The 23,587-nt window shown below is 50.7% G+C and overlaps 1 long non-coding RNA gene across 1 annotated transcript; it reads left to right on the top strand.

Moving 5' to 3' along the window:
* Positions 1 to 12,453: 12,453 nt before the first annotated feature.
* On the top strand, positions 12,454 to 23,130 carry LOC139042696 (uncharacterized). The gene is made up of 4 exons (XR_011499731.1): positions 12,454 to 14,370; positions 18,150 to 18,309; positions 19,034 to 19,173; positions 19,387 to 23,130. It is a non-coding gene; the product is annotated as an uncharacterized lncRNA (long non-coding RNA).
* Positions 23,131 to 23,587: the final 457 nt, after the last annotated feature.

The raw sequence follows: 23,587 nt of genomic DNA, 5'->3' as shown, positions 1-23,587 counted from the left end.
GCTGCTGTTATATTTCCACAGACCACGCAGACACTTCTTCCTTCCACCATCACATGACTCAATTGCCTTTTTCAAGTCCCTCAAAAAGCGCGTGCTGGCAATGGCCGAACGTGGGGTGTGGGAAATTCTGGGTCCCTGGGGAGAAATTGGCCGTGGCCCGCGGTCAGGCTTGCGTGCTCTGACATGAAGGTGCTGAACAGAATGTCGTCCACCATGCAGGGCGATGGCATCTTAGGAGTCATTAGGGATGCTGAATTTCTGGATGGGAGTTGGGCTGGAGCTTTAGCCAAGCGTTTCCATGTGAGCTGTCGGCACTCTTCCGCTGAGTACACTCTGCACATTGGTAGGAAGAGGAGAGTCACTGGGCCCTGTCCATGAACAGTAGATGAGGCCGTGGACATTTAGATCCTCATGGATGTGCGCAGATGAGCCTGGATATCCAGGAATGTGCCTGGTGAGCTCTCCAGGCTGGAGGATTTTGCCCACCTATTCTTCATTGCTGAATAGGACAGCATGTAGTCAGTGGCTCTGGTTGTCCCTTCCCCTGTTTCTGTGAGAAGGTTTTGCTGCTTGGTGGTCTGCCCCTCTGCCCTTCTGGTCCTCTCACAGGGGTGGTGATGTTGCCTCGAGGGGACCTTGTCTGCACTCTCAGGGAAGTGGGTGCTGTCCACAACGGTGAGGGGCGTTGGCACAGTGTTGGGTGCTGCAGCTATGGAGGGGCAAGAGGGTGAGGACAGTCGCAATCAGAGGAGAGGAGACCCCCTCTGTTTTTCCTATTTCAGGCTTTTGATTTCTCCCCATTGGTGAAGTCTGGGGCTGGCACAGAAGTACCTAGCGGAGATATGATGACACTCTGAGGGTAGGAGGAAAACTTGAGAGTGTGGAGGACAAGGGACTTTGGTGCGACAGTCGTGAAGGGCATGGTGGGCGCATGGCTGTGTCTCGTGTCCCCTATGTGCCTTCTCCCACACCACCTTAGGGTCAGCATAGCGGTGGGACAGGAGGTCACAGTGGGCACTGATGGACATGCTGTGAGAAAATATGGCTCCCTTGTCAAGTTAAGACGTTTATTCTGCCAACAGGGTTTTACTTTCCATCTTCCCAGGGAACTGAGTGTTTGTCTGCAGGTGGAGTCAGAGGGTTGATCTCTGTGTGTTGTGACACACAGCAGGTGGCATGACACTTGGTAGGAGGAGAGGACTCAGATGGTTGTCTCTGGTGAATAATCGCTCTTGGTTGAGGTGCCCAGTCACTCTTTCGTATTGTTGAGCTGTGTCCCCATGGAGAGAATGATGAAAGCGAGCCGCTGTTGTTGCTGTGATATTTCCACGGACCACGCAGACACTTCTTCCTTCCACCATCACATGACTCAATTGCCTTTTTTAAGTCCCCCAAAAAGCGCATTCCGGCAATGGCCGAACGTGGGGTGTGGGAAATTCTGGGTCCCTGGGGAGAAATTGGCCATGGGCCGCGGTCAGGCTTGCGTGCTCTGACATGAAGGTGCTGAACAGAATGTCGTCCACCATGCAGGGCGATGGCATCTTAGGAGTCATTAGGGATGCTGAATTTCTGGATGGGAGTTGGGCTGGAGCTTTAGCCAAGCGTTTCCATGTGAGCTGTCGGCACTCTTCCGCTGAGTACACTCTGCACATTGGTAGGAAGAGGAGAGTCACTGGGCCCTGTCCATGAACAGTAGATGAGGCCGTGGACATTTAGATCCTCATGGATGTGCGCAGATGAGCCTGGATATCCAGGAATGTGCCTGGTGAGCTCTCCAGGCTGCAGGATTTTGCCCACCTATTCTTCATTGCTGAATAGGACAGCATGTAGTCAGTGGCTCTGGTTGTCCCTTCCCCTGTTTCTGTGAGAAGGTTTTGCTGCTTGGTGGTCTGCCCCTCTGCCCTTCTGGTCCTCTCACAGGGGTGGTGATGTTGCCTCGAGGGGACCTTGTCTGCACTCTCAGGGAAGTGGGTGCTGTCCGCAACCGTGAGGGGCGTCGGCACAGTGTTGGGTGCTGCAGCTATGGAGGGGCAAGCGGATGTGGACAGTTGCAGTTTGAGAAGAGGACGCCTCCTCTGGTTTTCCTATATTTCGCTGTTGATTTCTCTCCATTGCTGAAGTCTGAGGCGGGCACATAAGTGCCGAGTGGAGATATAAGCACACTGTGAGAGTAGAATGAAAAATTGAGAGTGTGAAGGAAAAGGGACTTTGGTGTGACAGCTGTGATGGGCATCGTGGGTTCAGGGCTGTGTCTCGTGTCCCCTACATACATTCTCCCGCACTACCTTTGGGTCATCTTATCTGTGGGCCAGAAGGTCACAGTGGACACTGATGGACGTGATATGAGATAATATGGCTCCCTTGTCCAGTTAAGATGTTTATTGTGGTGACAACTGTCATTTTCCGTTTTCCCAGCGAACTGAGTTTGTCTGCAGGTGAAGTCAGAGGGTTGATCTCTGTGTGTTGTGACACACAAGAGGTGACATGACACTTGGTAGGAGGAGAGGACTCTGATCCTGTTTTATGGATAGTTCGTGTGCTGTCCTCTCAAAAGGGTGGAAAGAATGTGCAAATGTGGGCACTCCCGTACCATTTGAATGATCTCCTCTGGACCCCGCGGGATTCGAGTTTGCCCTCTCAGTCCATCGTGCTGACTCCAGGAGCACAGTGTGTGGATTCCCGAGGGTGGCCGGTCAGGCCAGCTCCACGTTTATATTTGCCTTGGCCTTCTGAGCTTCCCTTGCCTCTCCTTCATGCGCAGACCTACCGTGCTGCTTCTTCTCCACTTCAGAGAACAGCCGTGGGCGCTGTGCAGTGAATCCTGAGGGGAGTCACTGCCTTTCTCAGTGTCCCCCAGCAGTCAGACACAGCGGCCTTCCAGAGGGCCGAAAGGCCCGTAGTCGAGCCAGCTCTCGGATCAACTGGGGGACTATTGTCGTGGGGGCGTTGCTGAGCTGCCGTGTGTGAAATATGGTTAAAGCCGGGGACCGCGCAGCTGGGCCACTTCTCCAGAGCCCAGGAGAGATGGGCTGGGTACTGAAAGATTTGCTACGTGTGTCCATTGTATGTTGTCTTCTTATTACACAAAATAATAATAATAATGGTAATTATTATTATTATTATTATTATTATTATTAGAGGGTGGACGGAAACTTTGGAGGGGATGGGTCTGTTTATGGCACAGGTTTTGGTAATGGTTCACAGATGTCTACCTATTTCCACAGTCTTTAAATCATATACATTAAATATGTACAGCTCTTTTGGGTCATTCTTTCCTTCATCCCTCAAGAAAGTGGTTTCAGAAAATAATATTAAAGGCCCTCCCGTGACTACAGATGAGCGCTCCCTCTCAAATGTCTTTAGCTTTAGGACTGAAGGGAAGACTGCTTCTCCATGGTTAAAGGGGTAACGGCGTTGACTGCGTGTGGATTCTTTTGGGCCTTGGATTTTCCACTTATGTGGAGCCTTAGCATTGGCCGTGTGTAAGGATAACTTTTAGTTCACAGGGTGTTGACTTTCCTAGACTCACAGCAGTTCTCCAGAACCCATGAACTTCACCTGAAGGACTTCGACTCAGAGATGGGGCCTGTGACATCAGCTACTTCTCATGTGACCAGAAATTGATGTTGGGGTACTGTGACTTTGGCATTAGGTTGGACTTTGGGTTGTTTTCCTTGTTTACAACATGTGCTTTTGTGCTTACTCAAGAAATCTTTTGAAATACTGTACATGTGGAGACGTGTCCAGCTGTGTGTGTCCTGTCCGTGTATTCTACAGGGTGAGCGCCGAGGTCTCAGGCTGAGTAGCCTTTCCAGTAGGAGCCTTTTCTCGGAGACCTTCCCTCACCCTCTGTTTACTGTGTGACTGAGTTCCCTGGCCATACCAACTCGGTGTGATACTTTTCTGCTATCCTCATTGCTGTGTCTTTACAATGTGTTTGCTGCTTGTGTTTCTTGCATTTTAAAGAACCCTTGTGTTCTCCCAATAAAATTCACTTGTTTCAGAAGATTCCACTTGTCGATTGTTTTCTTCACAGTCAACACCCTCAGGTCAAGGGAGCTGCGGCTGTGCCATGTGCATCATCACTTGCACCGGGGCAGAGCTCTGTGCCATAGATCCTGAGGCATCAAGGACAGGGGCCTGGTGGCAGGGGAAGGGGCTCTCCAGGCCCTGATGGAAGTTCTCCCCTTTGTTAAGCTGGCCGCTGTGTTTAGAGACATACTCCCCTACAGGTTGTGGGTAATCTAATGCCTCCCCTTATGGGGTGATCCTTTGAGCCACTTCTTGAAGGCCATCAGCACAGATGTGGGGACTGTGGAGTAAGGGTGGGAGGTCTTCTGATAGGTCCAGGGGTAAGGCGGGGTAGGGTAGTCAGCATGCTTCTAGAGAAGGTCCGTTCAGAAGTGGTTGGGTCTTTGGGTCTGGTTCCCTTCCTGGGATTTCATACACGTCTTGGGCTGCAGGTGTCAGCAAGTGTTCTTGCCATCCAGTCTACAGGGACCCAAGCTGCAATGTCCCATTTGTAACGGGAGTTCATCGTTACGCAAAGTTCAAATCACTTCTCTTTGTCCTCACTGCAACTGAACCTTTATCGATATCCCTTTTCTTACCCTCTTTGGTGTCACCGAATGAGTCTCACGTTCGAATGTGACCATTTCCCCTTTTGGCCTTAGTTCAGGTTAGCGGGTATGACGCTACCAGAGACATTGGCTTTTCCTCTTTGCCAAAGACCAGCAAATCACATTGCTGCTCTGATGGCGAGGTTCCCGGTTGACACCAGGAGTTCATTTCCTCAGAGGGGGGGGTCCGGGTTGGTGAGGGCGGGGCCGTGGGCGGTAGCCAGCAACTGCGCAGTCTCTGCCCACAAAGTGTGTGGGCGCTCCAGCGCAGGCGCAGTAGGTACCCAAGGCAGTGGACGAGCGAGACGCGGGCGTGGCTCTAATGCCTGTTGGTGGAGGCCGGTCCAGAATCGCGGGAGGCGTGGCCAGAATCGGAGGGGAGGTGCTGAGGGTTTTCAGGAGGGGCCGTGGATGAGGACTGGGTCACAGGAGAAGACGTCAGGCCACTGGGCTCCATATGCATGGTGAAGGCGGGGGCTGCAGGGAGTGAAGAGGGGAGGATCCAAGTGCTCAGGCGCTGAGGCGTCCGCGTGGTGCCCCCCGTCCCTGTCCACCACCCACCTGTACTTCTGACATCCTCAGTCAACGTTGGCCTCCGGGTGCCCCTTCTGGGAGGTTTTGCGAACACATTTTCCTGCTCATTCATGCGTCTGTCAGCCCAAGTTTTTTGGCCCACAGGCCACAGATACTGCCTCCAAGATTATTGGGAAGGCCCCAAACATCAGCCCACATAATTCACAGCAGCACATTCAACGAAGAATGCACCATGGCCAGGGAACGTCAGGGGAGTTCAATGCTAAGAAATGTATTCACTCACTGCGTTCAGAGAGAGAAAGAGGATATCATGCAATCACCTCCATAGATGTTGAAAAGATGAAAATCAGAGGAGTTATTGTTTGACCAGAGGCGTTTGCTTTTAATCGATCGCCAACACCAGAAAATGGAGTTACCACTCTGATCCTTCCATCACTTTGTCTAACTTCATGTACCATTTAGTCAGGGCAATGACACTCACTTCAGTTTCTTAAGTCCTGTGTTTTTATGAGATAATGGTGCAGGTCAACCCCGTGGATTCCCACAACAGCTCGGCCCAAAGCCGATTTGGCACCTGTTGTTCCGCTTTAAAATACATAGTTGAATAATGACTTCAGAGTTGGAATTCACGAATTAATGTATCTTTCATGTATTGGCACATTTAAGGGAAACATTTGCGCTGAGTTTATAGGCTTCCTTTTGAAAATAAATAGAATTATTTAGTATTTGTTAAGGGTTTATTTACTAAGCCTTTGGTTGCTTTTTCTTATTCCCAAACTGCTGTTTCCTTGTCTCCCCCATCTCGACAAGTGGTAGTTCTTTCCTTCCTATTGTCCAAGCCAAACACCGTGGTGACCTCCTCAATGACCACGTTTCCTCACGGCCCACATTAGCTCCGTCAGCAAATCCTCGGCTCTACGTTCAACAGCAACCAGAATGTGCCCGGGTCATTGCACCTCCGCTGTCACTGCCCTTGTCTGAGCCTCCATTACCACTCTCCTGGATTATTCTAATGGCCCCGTCAGTAGTGTCTCTTCTTCCTCCTTGCTCTATGCAGTCAGATCTTGTACATATCTTTGGTTGAACATCTGTACACATTTGTGCGGGGTAAAGAACTTGGGGTTCCCATTGCTGGGTCACAAGGGATGCTTATGTTTCGCTTTGGTAGATGCTGCCCAGGGTTATTCCCCATACGGGGGGGAGGAATTTGCACTCCCTGCAGCGGTGCTGCTTCATTGTAAAGGCAAGGCAAGGCGAGGAATTGTGTGACGAAGGAAACCCGGCCACAACCCCGCCCCGTGAATGCACCACGTGGATTCCTTGTTGCACACTCCTTTTCAGTGGGGACATACCTGCTTTGTGTCATTGGAATGACAGAGTAGCTCCTAGAAAGTGTATGTGAGTAGATGCTGGTGGCAGACCATGAGTGGGATATGGCACTGCTGGTGAGCCCACAAGACAGAGGAGAAGAGCCCCTGTGGGCCAAGAAGAGCCAGGGCTGCCAATGGTGGGATGTGAGGGCAGGGCTGCCTGGGGTGGGATGTGAGGGCAGGGCTGCCTGGGGTGGGATGTGAGGGCAGGGCTGCCTGGGGTGGGATGTGAGGGCCGTGCCTCCTGTGCTGGGATGTGAGGGCAGGTCTACCTCTGGTGGGACGTAGGGGCAGGTCTGCCTCTGTTGGGATGTGCAGACAGGGCTGCCTCTGGTGGCATGTGAGGGCATGGCCTGGGCTGAGCACCATGGGTGCTCCTTCCTTCACCTCACCTCGGTCTACTCATGCATGCCTTGATGCGACCGAATTCCAGGGAGGCATGGAGCAGGCAGGGAGTAGGAGTTTACCCCCATCCTTCTCTTCCTAAGTCTTCCTCGCTGTGGTCCCTGCTCTCCCTGCTGGAACAGGGTGCTCCAGCCAGCCTTCGACTCGAGAAGTCTCCCGGTGGAGACAGGTGTCCGTCTCCTATACCTGCCCCCACACTGGCTGCCTGTGCCCTGGAGAAAGGGTATTAGGGTCAGAAGACACAAATGGAAGCTATTGGATCTCCCCTCGGACACACACTTGACTCATCTGCCACAGTTTGACCTCCCCGCCCTGCAACTCTGCTCTCTGCTGGTTAGAGGTTCTGGTCCCCTAGGAAGAAACCCATCCCGTATGGGAGGAAATATTGGTTCCACTATACTTGAAGCCGCTCTTAGCTGCTGGAGCCTCTCAAAACAGGTGCTTGTGGTGTTTACGCTATAGAATGAGGCCGAGGAGGAATACGGATGAGACTCAGGGGGTCCCCTCAGGTGGCTTCTTATCCTCCAGTCCTGAGTAGGTCCCGACAGAGTACTGCAACCCCAGAAAGGAGCACCAAGGACTCAGACCCCAGGAGTGAAGGACTGAGCCTCCCCAGAGGGTAAGGCAAAAGGACCGTGGAGTTGATGGAGAAGTCATAGCTAACAGGACCACCTCAGGGCTGTGTGCAGAAATGAGGACTGTACTCTCTACCTCTGTTCCCTGCTTATGCACGTCCTTTAGTTCAATTCTCTCAGCTCTACTTTAGCAATGTAAATAGCACGGAGCGGTGGTGCTGGTGAATTCAACATTTAGGTCGTGGAATTGTAGCATATCCACATTACGCTGGGATGATGACTGAGCAAGAGAAAGAGGAGACATCACTGGGAGAAGATTAACTGTAAACAGAGGCCCCATGACTTCAGCTCTGAGTATGACGGTGGAAGGTGTGTATATGCTGTCTCTGTCCGGTTACCTCTTGGTTTTATGTGGAGTGATCAAGTCATGGCAGGAGGGAGCATTTTTGGAATCGTATGAATGGAAGAAGGCTGTGTGGAAATGAAAGAGCAGCCGGTGATTATTGTCTATATTATTTTTCTGTCTACCTAACATCCCCTCCTTTGGGACCTGCCGAAAATCATGAGGCTTCACTACCCCAGACCACAGGAGTCGTTGAGGTAGAAACACAGCAGAGGGCCAGACATCAGCATCCAGTCAAGCCCCCGAGTATTGACATCCTGGCTTGTCGTGGAGCCTCCACCTTTTCAGACTTCAATACCTTGCCCTGAATCCTTCAGATTCTTTGGTTGAACCAAATGTGGCTTATGAACTTGGCCTCCGGGTTCCCAGGCAGTTTTCAGGAAGGATTTGAAGGGCAGCTCTTAGGTTTGCAGTAAAACTACCCAAACCGGGGACTTGTGGTCAGTCATGTCTCGAAGACAGAATGGATACCGGTCTCTGAGCACTCCCACCCCTACCCTGGGGACGAGGATTCTAGACAGAGGCTGCCTGCGTTGCTGGAGTGGGAAGCGGACGCCGGTAGTCATCAGGGTGCGAGCACCAGTTTGAGAGTGGAGGCAGTGAGGGAACTGTGTCCAGGGCAGGGGTCAAGGGTCACATCAGAGAGCCCAGGCTGTGGACCAGCCACAGGGAAGTGCAGGGCCCGGAAGCTGCCTCTGTGCCTGTAGAGTCGGAAGTCTGGTCCTATTGAGAGAGGACCTGGAGGAAAGGAAGGGGGAAATGATAGAGAAAGGTAGAAAAGGAATTCTGTTGATCTGGTGTCAGAGAGGAGCTCTGTCCCACGTGGTGCTCTCAGAGAACTACATCTTAGGAAAGCCTGAGGTAAAGGACGTGTCCTGTTGCACTCGGGGACTGTCAGCAGAGCTCCAGAGACAGCCCGTAACTGTCCAACGTAGCCTTCGGCAGACGTTGCCAGAGATACTCAGCTCGTGAGAGTGGGTCACGGAGGAGAACAGGCCATCAGTCCGAGGATGCTGGACTTTCGCTGCCTGTCTCCTTCTTCTGGCTGTGGGACGGGAGAAACAGCCCTGCCGTGAATCGGGGGAAAGGATTTGAAAAGTGAAAGACAAACCCAACGGCCTGTGCTCCTTGCAAGTGAAAATTTTTAACTGGACCTGTTGAGAAATATGCATGATTGATCTTGCTCTGTTAAGGGGTATACCCCAGCGTGTGCTGAGGAGAAAGTCGTATTTATTAGTGACATCTCCCCATTGAGTCCCGCTTGCTTTATTGGAGCCCCTGTGATAAGGAATGCTTTGATGTTTCGTTCCTGCTTCTCCTTCTGGTTAGAATTCACGTCCGCTCTAGGTGCCTCTGAGCTCCGCCTGAGCCTCCGTGAGTGTGTGCCAAGCAAGAACTTGGGAGGATCGACTGAGGTTGCAGAAATGGACTGCCCAGCCCTGCTTTCCCCAAATTCCAGCCCCCGTCGCGCCCACTTAGAGAGGGAATTTTACACGAAAATTTCAAAGGCGGCCTCACTCTTCAAGTAATAAAGATACGACTGAAAACGAATCATGACAGTGAATGTCTGGTATCAGTGGGCAGGATGATATGGTTTGCAGTATTTCGTCACTCGGGCACTATGCTTCTCTGTGCCTGGCTCCTCTCCTGCAACTCGGAGGTGATAACGGTCCGCATCTCTGAGTTGCTGTGAGGATCACGTGAAATGATGTGTAGAAAGTGCTTAGGCCCCGGCCTGGCTTTTCGTCACAGTGCAATCACGTTCCCAGGTATCACTATGTCTCTACAACCAGGTGGAGTGAGTGCACGTGTGCACTCAGTCTCTCTCTCTCTCTCTCTCTCTCTCTGTCTCTGGTTCAATCGCTCGAGCTGGTGGTGAGGGGGCTTGACATCTATTAAATTCATTCCACCCGGGTAAATTATTTCTCCTTATTTTTAATGGCCACATAGTGTTCTAGTCTATCAATGTACGTTTTTTCTTCAGCCAAGCTCCTAGCGTTGGACATTTAGTTTATTTCCGCTGTCTTGCTGTTATGACCAACACTAAAATGTGGGACCCTTGGATGATCACCATGGGGTATTTGTTGAGTGTTTCAGTTTTGAAAAGTTAATCACAATCTTTGTTTTGTTTTCACCTTATTGCTCACGCAAAGTTCCCTAGAGTTAGGAAGATCTGGGCTACCTGCAGATTACTGGCCATTTTTACTTTTAAAGCATTTCCTTATGGTCTATGATTTGCTTAGAAAGTACGGAAATCATATCTCGTGATACCTCAGGAACATTTTAGGACCTACATACACTATTAGACAGATAGGAAGGCAGAAGCCATCTGGCCTCATGTGCCACTCCCTAAAGTCCCCTCCCCCAATTTCCTTCTAATTCGAATTCCTTTTTCGTAAGCTTTAATTTTGATCAAAGGAATACACGCATAGATAGTTTTTAAAAGATCAAGTAGTACACAAGGGCTTGTAGTGAAAGCAGTGAATTCCTGCCCCTCCTCTGCTCTCTCGGTTCCCCATCCCAGAGGCCAAAACTACACATGTCTTTTGAGCGGTTGCCTCCATTTTTCTCAATCATATGCTTTTATGAGTACTTCTTGACTTGTGACAGGAGGCATTTTCTGCTGCCTTCCTGCTGTCCCCTTGGCTCTCCACCCCCCTTGATACACTGTGCCTTTTCTCACTTGGGGGGACCGCCATCCATCCAGGCAGCAGCTCCATCAAACTGGCAGTAGCCCCTGACTCCTTGACTGCCCGTCCTTCACATGGCTGCCACTGCACCTGCACCGCACGCCCTGTTGGCCCGTGTTTCCATTTAATCTTCACGGCACCTGGAGGAGCTCCAGCACTCCTTCACCCCCACCTCGACTCTAACAGCCTCCTTATGACTATATTGCCTCCCTTTTTCAGATGACTCTGTTTGGATCCACTCTGCACACTGACACCCAAATGATACATTTCTAAAGCAAATGGAATCTGTTACTCAAGGCCTTAAATTCTTAATGAAGCCTTCCACATCCCACCCAGGGTTGTGTGCTCTGCACTGCCTTTCCCCTCATCTTACATCCTGAACTCCCTTCTCCAATCAGACCACGATGTGCATTCTACCCTGAGGAGGCCATGTTGTTTCCGACCCCTGCTCCCGTGCACCTGCTCCTCCCTGGACCTTGAAACAGCCTCCTCTCTCTCCTGTGTAGCACGTCAACTCTGGGGCAGGACACGGTTCAGCCTGGTGCTTCGTCTCCTGACAGACTGGCCCGAGGGACGCAACCAAATCTCCCAGAACCGTTTGCCAATTTCTCTATCAGAACACCACTGACATTGAGTCTTCTGGCAAAACCAGTCAGCAGACAAGGGAGTTTGTGAATTCCTCCAGCGGGAGTATATCTGGAGATCTGCCAGTGAAAACCACTATTTCACTATCTACATGTGTACTTACAGAATACCCCTACATACCATGCTACATAAAGAGCTATCTGATCTTATTCTATAGGAGAAATTTGTGGTAACTTTGGAGAGGAGAGATGATATATGTATACACATATGTGTGCATATATATCTAAACACTTAGGACGATTAGATTTATCAATTAGCATGCAGAAATGGCCATACATGAAAGTGATAAAGATGTGGAACTAACAATGGGAGAATTAGAAAGTGCCTGGAAGATGTGAACCTGGAACCTGGAAGGTGCTTTCCGTGGTCATTAGAAAATGCAGAGTCATACGAGCTGCTTTAGTGGGGGAATGGCGCAGGTAAGAGTGCAGGTTTGCTTTGAAACATGAAGGATGATGATAACAAAATGACAACTATAGTTAGGTGAGAGCTTGGTATGTACCAGGCACCAAGAAAGGGCTTTGCATTAACTCAACGCATCTTAGAACAGCCCAGTGAGACGGTTCTTATTGGCTCACTGCTTTAACTCATGAAGAAATAGAGGCACAATAATCATGTCACGTTACCCATCTGATGAGAGGAAGAGCTGGTGTATGAATCCAGGGAGCAAAGGTGCAGCCCGCATACAGATCCAGTAGCCAAAATGAGTAGTCGGTGAGTAGCGAATGCCGAATCTTCCCAGACAGGCAGGAGCCCAGGGCATTGGCCTGGGATGAAGTGTGAGTGGGACTGGAAAGATTGGTGGCATAAAAATCAAGAGGGCATGGGTGATCCGAGAAGCAGGACCTGTGTGGTATTGGCCATCCTGTGGCAAGCACTGAGAGAGCCCAGCATGTGTCCATCCACAGAACCAGTCACAGAGATAAGCCTTAGTGCCAGGTGTTGAGAGAGCTGGCAGATCCTGGAGACAGGAGTCACATCAGGAGCTGGAGTTTCCCCTCTCTTCCCTCCACATGGCTTCAGTGATGGCTGAGAAAGCCTGCCACAGCTCTCCTGCCCTCTGGAGCTTCCTCAGAGTGTGATCCACGATCCCAGCTCTGGAAGAGGTCAGCTATCAGCTTTCTGTGCGCTGACAAACGACCAGCTTGACTCTAGCGGATAAGACCCCCATCGCGGCCAGTGGCTGTGTTCTGAGCACTGCCCAGATATCTGGCCATCTGTTTCTGGTGTGTCCTTTCCTCATCCACAGTTTGGAACTCATGTTAACTTTTTGGATTTTGCCCTTTCTTCAGAGATCTACTTGAGGACTGGGAAGCCCTCTCTAACAGCAGCAGCGGATGCGAAATTCAAGGTATATTAGTCAGAGATATGCAGAGGAACAGCAAGAATAGGAGTATGATAAGTTATGGGAAAGGAGACTTGTTATGAGGATTTTGGTCACGCATCTGTGGAGGCTGAGAAGTCCCAGAGTCTCTCGTGTGCCAGCGGGAAACCCAGGAAAGCTGGCGGCATAGTTTAGTCCCGGTCTGAAGGCCAGAGAAGCAGGGGAGCCGATGGGATCAATCCCAGGCCAAGGGCAGGAGAAGATGAGATGAGATGTTCCACCTCGAGCAGTGAGGCGGGCAAAAAGGAGGCATGTCTGCCTTCGTCCACCTTTTGTTGTATTCAGGCCTCAATGGATTGGATAATGCCCACGCACCTGGGGAGGGCAATCTTCCTTACTGCGGCCACCTCCTCAAATGCCAACCTCCTCCCGCAACACCCTCCCAGACACAAGCAGAAGCCATGTTTAATCTGAGCATCCCGTGGCCAGTCAAGGTCACATAGAAAAGCCACCACTGTGGTGGGTAGGGCAACACCGTGGACTATGGCATGACACTGTTCCCACACCTTCGCCGCCTCCCCACCCCCACCACGCCGAAAATGACTTTTTCTGTGGGCAGGATAGGGTTCGCGTTATTGTGTCCTTCCCAGAGGCACTGTCCACTCTGAGCGTGCAGTCCATCGAGCCTCATCCCGTGGCTATGTGGTCCACCAACCAAGGGAGAGTGCAGGTGAGTTGATCATTCAAGGTAGTCAGTGCTAGCGGGGCCGCGCCCCTCTTTTCGTCCAACTCTCAAATTGAGAGCAGCTGCAAAAATTCCTCAGCAGATGGCCTCCTGAAAAGAAAGGGGTTTCCACTCTCACCTTCATAATCAGGAAGCTTAGTGACCTGGCAGCAGAGAAATGAAGTGCCCTTAACTTTCATCCTACAGCGACACAAGAAAGAACTCTGCTTGGGGTTGGGAGTGGGAACGTGAAACCAGAGGAGGACTCAGAGAGGTAGTGCCTTATGCCTGGGCCTTGGCGAGTGGGCAAGAGTTCCAGAGGTAGAAAGGTAGGAAAGGATATGAAAATCCTGAAAGGGGTGGTTGGGAGTTGTTTGAATTCACTGATGGGACCAATCCTGGGAGGCTGCTATGAGTCACTCTGTTGCTGGTTTTTCCCTGCTCTTCCCAAACGTGTGCAACAGTAACCGTCTTGCCAAGATTGCGAGTGCCAACTTGGGGTCCTTCACACTGTGCCCAGCAAGTACTCCGCGATCCCAGAGATGGCAGGATTCCCCTGAATCGCCGCTCGGAGGTTTCTTCATGTCCATGTCGAAGAGCAAAGGGAAATTCACATCGACCGCTGGGGATGGGAGGAGTGAAGCATGGAAGGCTTCCTGGAAGAGGATGGCACGGAGCTAGGCTTGAAGAGCCTGAGTGATCAAGATTTCCAAAGTCTGAGAAGACGGGAAACTAAGGAAAAGATACGTGAAAAGCCTCGAAGCAGAGCTAGGCGTTGAGGGATGGACATAGAAGAAGAAAGAAAGAACAAGAAGAGCCAAGATTTCAGTCAATAAGCAGAGCCTTGGGACATGAGCGGGGTTTGCGCTCTTGGAGCTGGAGCGAGTGGCCAGTCTCCCTGTCAATCGTCGCAGACCCGCCAATGACGACGTGTGAAGGCGGGGCCAAAGGAACGCTGTCCAGGGAAGCGAAACGCTTGACCGGGCTCTTTAAAATGTGGATTGTGCAGCGCGGCTTCCGTGGACCGTTTCCCTCCAGGATGGGGGAACATGGCGGCTCCGTCTCCTGCTGTCCCCAAAGTGTAAGTTCCCTTGACTTCCTACTTGGCTGTCTGTCGGGTGATTGGAGGGAAGCGGGGGGACGGTGTGTGCTCAGCTCCTCTGACAGGCAGTGTGCCCCGGGCGGGCTTCTGGGTGGACGGCAGAGAAGGCCCCTTAGCGGCGTCCGGGCCCCCGGTGGAGCTTGCGGCACAACCTGATGGAAGGCTCAGCTCGTCTGCTCGTGGCGATGTGGGCCTTGACCCCCCTGTTGGTGGTCTTCAGGACTGGAGGTGTCTGCAGCTTGGAGAGGAGGAAGGGGCTGGGGCGGAGGGCCGAGTGGCCGTGGGTCCAGGACGGGCCGTGGCCGTTGGCGGCCAGGGAGCGGGTGTGGCCTTTGGTTGTCCAGTGTCGCGGGCTGGAGGCTGGCCCCGGGTCTTTGTGGAAATCTGGGTCCTGTCCGTTTCCGTGAGCCCTTTCGTCAGGGTCGGGATCTCGGTGATTTTCGACTCGGACAGAGGGAGGTGACGCGCTCAGGGAGCGTGTGTGCGAGGGTGACAGCTGGTGGCCCATGGCCGCCTGTGAGCGCAGACTTGGGTTTCCCTGCCCAGCGTGAGTGCGCGTTTCCTTTCATTGGTTGCTCCCATTTCGGGATGCTCTTCTTCCCGTGCGGCTGAAAAAGAACGACACCCTGATAACGTCGGGGGAAAGAGTGAACAGCCGGCCTGCTCAGCTCGGGCTTGGCTTGTTCCCTGACCCCGCGAGTCCCCTTCAGTCAGCACTGCACGCTGTTTTACGTATTTCTGCAAAGCCCTTCTGGACCTAATGTCATCGCGCTGAGTGGAGAGTGGCCCAGACGCTGTCAGTGTGTTTGCATGCAAAGTGTAGTGTTCCCTACGCTTTTCCAGTGTGAAACCCAGCGGTGTGATGGGCGAGCCCTTGTTGCTTCGAGTCCCTGAGGGGCATCACGGCCCCGGGGCTTCTATTGCTGGTTTCATTCTGTAATCTCGTCCGTCCGTAGCGCGGGGTGTTTTTGTCTTCCTCGTGATTTTGCGGCCATTTGCATGTGTTTCATGTGGATTTCAGCTGGGTTTCCTAAGCATTCTTCAAACGATAGTCTCTTCCGTGTGCCCTTTGGGAAGTGATTTGTGCGGCTGAGCACCAGAAGTGTTCCAGTCTGTGTGAAGGCCCCTTAGCCACTCTTGTCAGCCAGGACTGGACCCTGCTGGGCACTGAATTTTGCATGCCCTTCCTCATGCGTTTAATGAGGAGGTCCTGGCCCTCCCCCATAAACGTCCTTTAAACGGTTTCGGGGAAATTTTAATTTACAGAGCTGGAATGTACCCTCTGATAGAGTGTCGTAAGTTTATAATAGAATTGCGTGTTTGACCTGATTTATATTGTTCTATTCTGGTGTTTCTCCGTCTTCCTAACTTTTCTTAAAAACTCAACGTTCTGAGGTCCTCTCCACGTACAGGGCCGAACTTTCAGTTGGCTGAGTCCTTGTTGTTTTACGACAGCGAATGCTCTTAACCGTATGTTGACGTGCGTCCCTGGCCCGGGGTGGGATTGTGTTTTACGGAACAATGGCGTTTGGGGTCATTTTATTCTGTTAAAGGAACGTCCTGATCCTTTTCGTAAGCTTCGTGTTAAAGTTTTTCATGTCACCTTCGACTGACAAATGAGGACACGATGGTCCTAATTGTGTCTGTGCGTTTTGCTTTACGACACTTAGCGGCTTCAAGCGGTCCGCTAACCTAATCTTGCATTTTATTTACTGTTAAGGGTTTTTCATACCATTAAAGTTTTGAAATTTTAGCCTTTAGGTTTCTTATTTCATAGCTCTAATAAAAATTAAGAAAGGTTTGTTTTCAATGTTAAAAATTCACACGTTGTCGATCTGGCTGAGCGGTGCTGTTTTACGACACTGAATTCCCGGAAGTGCGCCTCACTGGTCAACACTGGAAGTCATTTGGGTTCTTCGGGGACTTCATTTCCAGCAATCATTGTGTGTTGCGTGTCGCGTTATTCGATTGGGTTCTGTCCTGAGTCTTTTCATGCGTTTCCTGCTAAAATCGTGGGGCATTTTCCACTTACAGAGGTGGAAATTCACCTCCAGAATGAGTGCTGTTAAGAGGGAATGGCCCTTGCAGGTCATCGGGCATGCTTTTGTCTATTACTGGAGGGCAATAATTGTGCATTTATTCCGTTGTCATTTCTTTAAATGTTGGCCTGGTTCCTCCTTCCCTCGTGTTGTCGCAGAGAAGAAACGTTTTGTGTAGTTTCTGTGTCCAGAAAAGCAGGATAGGCCAATTCATGTCCTGACCGGTCTGCCCCAGGACCACTGCTATCCCATCTGTTTGAGGTCCTGGGCCAGACTGCGAGTACCATTGCCCCACCCCCACGTCAAAGGGTGCTGTCCTTGCCTCTTTGCACACAAGTGCTGACTGTGCCTTAGTGGCTCAAAGTGCTACAATGTCGCGTTAAGAAATCGACAGTGCCCGTGTGTTTATCCTCATGCCTCCATCCTGCGACATCCACTGTGTATTCAAGGGGAGAATTAAATTAAAGGAACATTGTTGTTTTCCTCAAAATCCTGAGGACACTATTGCCTGGCAGTAACCTCAGAATTGTCAAGGAAAACAACTACTTCCTCTACGTAATGGTGATGGTTGAGTTGGCTTATGAGCCTTCTTGCAGGTTGATTCTTGATACTGACTTGAATTATGTATGTTAGCTCATGTAGAGATGATTTAATGACTTGAATATTGGTGGGGCATTGGTGTTCTCTAAATCCACCTTGATCACATTTAGAAATGGGACAGATGTATTGCTGGTATTTGCTTTACTGGTTGTATTGCTGGTCTTCCTTTATCTGTGCGGTTGGTACTGACAGGAATACCAATTTCCGGAATTGGGACACTCACTCACCTCGCCGGTGAGTCCTGCCTTTTCAGGCAGAGCCCCAGACCTGGATCAATACCTACGTGTGGAATGAAGGTGCTTTTAATCCGTGCCCATTGCCCATAGTACAGTAGGACGTATTGCAAATTAAGAGCAAATTCCCCAATCTGTGTATTTCCAGATGTCCAGTTTTTTCTGTTGTTTTGTCCTCAAAGACCTATGTTCGATATCGGATGGTAGTAACGTTATGTACTATATGAAATTCTTCATGAAATTGTTCTGAATTCAGTTAGCTCATGCCTAGTTTTAGCAGTCTTTGAACTTAATCTTTTACCAATTACTGAGACCAATATAACGACCCAGTTGTCTAATGTGCATCTCATGGTCTATTAAGTAGAAGACAGAACCCATGTGAATGAATTGTTACCCGTAATCTTGCGTGGCATGTAAGTGTCAGTAATTGGGAACACAGCGAGAGCAGGCACACATTCCAAAGGTTTGTTCCCATCCTTTTATGTGTGAGTCAGTTCCCTTATTACTGAAGAGAAAAAATGGAGTTGGGAGACCCCTCCCCCCCGCCCACCCCCCCCCCACCCCCGGCTTCTAGCAAGTCACTGGTCACACGTGTCAACATAATGTTGAGTGAATCCCATCCGTGTTTGAGTAAAGCGGGATGAACCCTGGTTCACTTGAAGGGGCAATGAGGCCTCTAAAGCAGTGGCCTTATCTTGTGGTTTGACTCATGGAGCGCCTGTCTCACAGTGTCTTTCACTCTTTTGGCCTACCTCACACAAGGTGCGTGAGTGGGTCCTCTGGCCTCACCGACCATTTTCAGAAATTTCTCAGGATAAGGGAAAGAACAAGTTCGCCTGAGCCTCTTGACTTATATGAGTTGGCAAGTAAACTGTTTTTCCTGCAGTTGTGCTGGGCTGTCCACCCAAAGTCAAGTCTCCTTGCAGATTTCTACCATCACCATCCCCTTCAGGACCTGTGATGGCAAAGTCCAGTCCAGGTCATCCTGTGGGCCTGTACGGAGAAGAGAGTGGAACTGGAACCAACAGTCAAGAGCAGGCAGACAAGTAAGTGCCATCTCGTGTGATCGGAGGCCACAGGTGTTGGGAGGAGGGTAGCACTGATCTCCTGTTAGCTGTAGCGCTATTTCAGATGGTGTGGAAATCCCTTCCCTGAGTGTCTAAGAGGGGAATTTCCGGGAACGTCGGGGGCACTCCCTGGGCACTGCTTATGAACCCCATGGCTGAGATGCTAGGTCTACCACCAATTCTTGACTAGTCAGTGGCATCTTTTTCCAGTCCCTATTGGTGTTCCTCTGTTTCCTGTGGGTGCCACTGTTACAGCCACCTTGACTTTATTAGACTGTCAGATTTCAAAAAGAACCGATGTTGACATTTTCACGTCAAGGTTTTGATCTGTCTTATCCTTTGGAAAACCTTTGCCAGCCCAGGCAGAAGCAGGATGGACTAGATGGGACGGTCAAACACAACCTTCAGGAATCCAAAGATTGTGGGAGATTGCTCATGTGCTTTTTATCTCGGGTGTGAGATCGTGGATTTGGATGTAATTTAAGACCGGGTCTAAGTGGGAAACGGGGGAGAAGGTGAGACCCGTCCACCACGTGGGTGCCAGACAATGGCAATCTGCCAGTCTACCCCGGTTGTGGGTAGGTGAGCATTTATGTAGCAGTGGCCCTGCAGGCATAGTCTAGCAATTGAAGTAATGAATAGGTCCGTACTTGTTCACGCGCTTACCCCTCCGTACATTGTTGGCCACTTTGTTGCCTAGCAGATGTTGCTGAGACCAGACGTTGTGTTTCATGGACAATAGAGTTCTGGTATCTGAGTGAGAAAGACCCTTGGCCCTCTCTAGCTCTCATATTTGAGCTTGAGTTTCCACAGATGGAGACGGGGAGCACACCTTGCTATCAGGTATGTTGTGAGAATCAAGTGTGATGATCCTTGTAAGTGCTCGGCATGCAGCGGGTCCTGAAGGAAGTAGCTGAGCACTTCCAGAATCCATAGATTAGAGCAGACCCTTGTGGCTTGGTTGAGGTCCTCTCCCTCCCTGTGAGCCCCCGCTTCCACTTCAGTTCTTGAGACCTTTGCCATCATTTCAACGAAATGTTTTGTTTCCTTTCACAGGACCAGCAAATTTCCTCAGCGATTGCTTCAATCTCTCTAGAAACCAACTTCTCTACTTCTCCTGTGATGCCAGGGGAAAGCCGGGCAATTCGGACTTTGCCTTCTCTGAGCTGCAGTCTTTCTGGCCAACGTGGACACCTTTCGTCAAAGCTGACGTGGCTCAGCACCAAGTTCAGGCTGGAGGCTTCTTGTTCACTGGCAGTGCCACCAAGATCTCCTCTGTTCCCTGTCTGTATAAAGTCACTTGTTTTCTGGGGGGTGGTTAATTTGTTGAAACTTAAGTGAAGAGTTTGGGTAATTGGGAGGGAGTTCTTGATACAAATCTGCACTAGGTAAGGTGCGTTCCAAGACGCTTCTGCCCTTTAGTCTCATGGATGGCTCTGGTTCCCGGTTCCTCTATTGCTTTATTGGCACAGGTTTCATCCAGAAGGTCGCATCACAGAAGCTGAAGTTCACTCACCAAGGGTGAAAACAATCCACATTTCTTTGTGAGTAGAGACTAAAGTATGTGGCCTTTATGCAGCCCACTGACACTTCAAAGTCATTATTGATCCTTCTGATTGGTTGGATCACATAAGATTTGCAGAAGATAGGGGTCATTATGTTGTCTGCCCAGTGAAAACCTGAGACCTGAGATACTTAGAAATACCTGTGCTCAAGCCCATGTTCCTTCACCAAGTGACATGACGGTGACCATCACTGGCCTGGTTGCTAGTCAAAAACTCAACTTGTGAAACTTAACCGTAACTGCGATGCCTTCTTCCCCTTCCACATACACTAGGGCCCACTGCCCAGGACATTCATTTGAGGTCACTTCACGGCGGGAGGGGTGCGAAAGACCTAGATGAATGGTTTCAGGGTCAATCTGCTGAGTATTGGCACTTAAAAACAAGTGACGGCTTTGAGGATTCCAAAAGAGTGACTCTAATTGATGACATTCTCAAAATCAAGACTCTCGGGGAAAGAGAAGCTGACCCTCCTCAGACTGTAAGGTGGGATCGGGTTCTCTCCCAGGAGTTCGTTCTGAGGCGAGCCATGTCACTCACCCAGTGAGACATGTACTCATGAATGTCTGCTCACTCCTGGGAATGTTAATGTGCTGTAGCTTTTGGTGTGAAGCATTCCATGTCAAAGTCGCGTTTGGCGTATGTATTTTTTCATTCCTCTTGTTGCTGTGGGGGTTGGAAAGAGAAGGGATTATATTGGACCCCTTAAGGGTAGGCTCCTGAAATGGAGTGTATTCCTTGTTCTACTGGTTCCCTGTTCTGTGCAAAATGGCTATGGCGGAATAATATTCCATTGTATGTATGTACCACATTTTCTTTACCCACTGATCTGTTGATGGACACTGAGCCTGTTCCGTGTGTCGGCTGTTGTGAAGAGCGCGCCATTGAACACCGGGGTGCAGACACGGCTTTGAGACAGTGATTTCGTTTCCGTTGGCTGTACACCCAGGGGTGGGATTGCCGGATCATGGGGTGGCTCTCCTTTTACTTCTTGAGGAACTTGCATACTGTTTTCCATTGTGGCTGAAGCAGTTTACATGGGGGAACACTTCTTGAACTAAAGAGATTTCATGACTGGTTCTCCAGCCACTTCTGATTGTCTGTTCTCTTGAGGAGAAGAATGATGGAGGTTGGAGGCTCACGTGGGGAAGGGGGTTCTGTGATCAGGAAAGATGGAAGGACTAACTCCTTGCTTCCGGTGCTTGAAGCCTAGAGCTGGGAAGGGGGCTGGACAGAGTGTCCTCTGTAGAGCTGCTCTCAGAGCAGGAGGACAAAGCAGAGAGGAGGATATGCTCCCTCAGTGTCAAAGGCGTGTTGGCCTTTGTATGTTCCAGAGTGCCTCCTGCCCGCTTGCCCATCACTGGCACTACCAGGGATCAGCATGGCTGGAGGATAAAAGATAACAATGCAGATGGTTGAGTGTGACATGAGAACATACGGCCCTCTGGCCAAGATGAAATTTTGATGATGGGGACTGTTGCTGACTTGTGCAATAGGAGTATTTTGGACTTTGCTGCTGAGGAATGCTTTGCTGTTTCTGCCTGATTCTGTGCACTGACTTAGCCTGTGAATAATGGCTCGAGGAACATTGGCTCTTTGCCCTCCTACGTTGTTGTGTAGAACATTAACATGAGGGAGTCTTCTGAGAGAGAACTGCTGTTGTCTCTGGGGAATAATCGCTCTTGGTTGAGGTGCCCAGTCACTCTTTCGTATTGTTGACGAGCTGTGTCCCCGTGGAGAGAATGATGAAAGCGAGCTGCTCTTGCTGCTGTTATATTTCCACAAACCAAGCAGACACTTCTTCCTTCCACCATCACATGACTCAATTGCCTTTTTCAAGTCCCTCAAAAAGCGCGTGCCGGCAATGGCCGAACGTGGGGTGTGGGAAATTCTGGGTCCCTGGGGAGAAATTGGCCGTGGCCCGCGGTCAGGCTTGCGTGCTCTGACATGAAGGTGCTGAACAGAATGTCGTCCACCATGCAGGGCGATGGCATCTTAGGAGTCATTAGGGATGCTGAATTTCTGGATGGGAGTTGGGCTGGAGCTTTAGCCAAGCGTTTCCATGTGAGCTGTCGGCACTCTTCCGCTGAGTACACTCTGCACATTGGTAGGAAGAGGAGAGTCACTGGGCCCTGTCCATGAACAGTAGATGAGGCCGTGGACATTTAGATCCTCATGGATGTGCGCAGATGAGCCTGGATATCCAGGAATGTGCCTGGTGAGCTCTCCAGGCTGGAGGATTTTGCCCACCTATTCTTCATTGCTGAATAGGACAGCATGTAGTCAGTGGCTCTGGTTGTCCCTTCCCCTGTTTCTGTGAGAAGGTTTTGCTGCTTGGTGGTCTGCCCCTCTGCCCTTCTGGTCCTCTCACAGGGGTGGTGATGTTGCCTCGAGGGGACCTTGTCTGCACTCTCAGGGAAGTGGGTGCTGTCCACAACGGTGAGGGGCGTTGGCACAGTGTTGGGTGCTGCAGCTATGGAGGGGCAAGAGGGTGAGGACAGTCGCAATCAGAGGAGAGGAGACCCCCTCTGTTTTTCCTATTTCAGGCTTTTGATTTCTCCCCATTGGTGAAGTCTGGGGCTGGCACAGAAGTACCTAGCGGAGATATGATGACACTCTGAGGGTAGGAGGAAAACTTGAGAGTGTGGAGGACAAGGGACTTTGGTGCGACAGTCGTGAAGGGCATGGTGGGCGCATGGCTGTGTCTCGTGTCCCCTATGTGCCTTCTCCCACACCACCTTAGGGTCAGCATAGCGGTGGGACAGGAGGTCACAGTGGGCACTGATGGACATGCTGTGAGAAAATATGGCTCCCTTGTCAAGTTAAGACGTTTATTCTGCCAACAGGGTTTTACTTTCCATCTTCCCAGGGAACTGAGTGTTTGTCTGCAGGTGGAGTCAGAGGGTTGATCTCTGTGTGTTGTGACACACAGCAGGTGGCATGACACTTGGTAGGAGGAGAGGACTCAGATGGTTGTCTCTGGTGAATAATCGCTCTTGGTTGAGGTGCCCAGTCACTCTTTCGTATTGTTGAGCTGTGTCCCCATGGAGAGAATGATGAAAGCGAGCCGCTGTTGTTGCTGTGATATTTCCACGGACCACGCAGACACTTCTTCCTTCCACCATCACATGACTCAATTGCCTTTTTTAAGTCCCCCAAAAAGCGCATTCCGGCAATGGCCGAACGTGGGGTGTGGGAAATTCTGGGTCCCTGGGGAGAAATTGGCCATGGGCCGCGGTCAGGCTTGCGTGCTCTGACATGAAGGTGCTGAACAGAATGTCGTCCACCATGCAGGGCGATGGCATCTTAGGAGTCATTAGGGATGCTGAATTTCTGGATGGGAGTTGGGCTGGAGCTTTAGCCAAGCGTTTCCATGTGAGCTGTCGGCACTCTTCCGCTGAGTACACTCTGCACATTGGTAGGAAGAGGAGAGTCACTGGGCCCTGTCCATGAACAGTAGATGAGGCCGTGGACATTTAGATCCTCATGGATGTGCGCAGATGAGCCTGGATATCCAGGAATGTGCCTGGTGAGCTCTCCAGGCTGGAGGATTTTGCCCACCTATTCTTCATTGCTGAATAGGACAGCATGTAGTCAGTGGCTCTGGTTGTCCCTTCCCCTGTTTCTGTGAGAAGGTTTTGCTGCTTGGTGGTCTGCCCCTCTGCCCTTCTGGTCCTCTCACAGGGGTGGTGATG

Source organism: Equus asinus, chromosome X (genome assembly GCF_041296235.1).
Source record: "Equus asinus isolate D_3611 breed Donkey chromosome X, EquAss-T2T_v2, whole genome shotgun sequence".
NCBI classification, from domain to species: domain Eukaryota; kingdom Metazoa; phylum Chordata; class Mammalia; order Perissodactyla; family Equidae; genus Equus; species Equus asinus.
The sequence above is the reverse complement of the archived record's forward strand: the minus strand, read 5'-3'. Positions and strand labels throughout refer to the sequence as shown.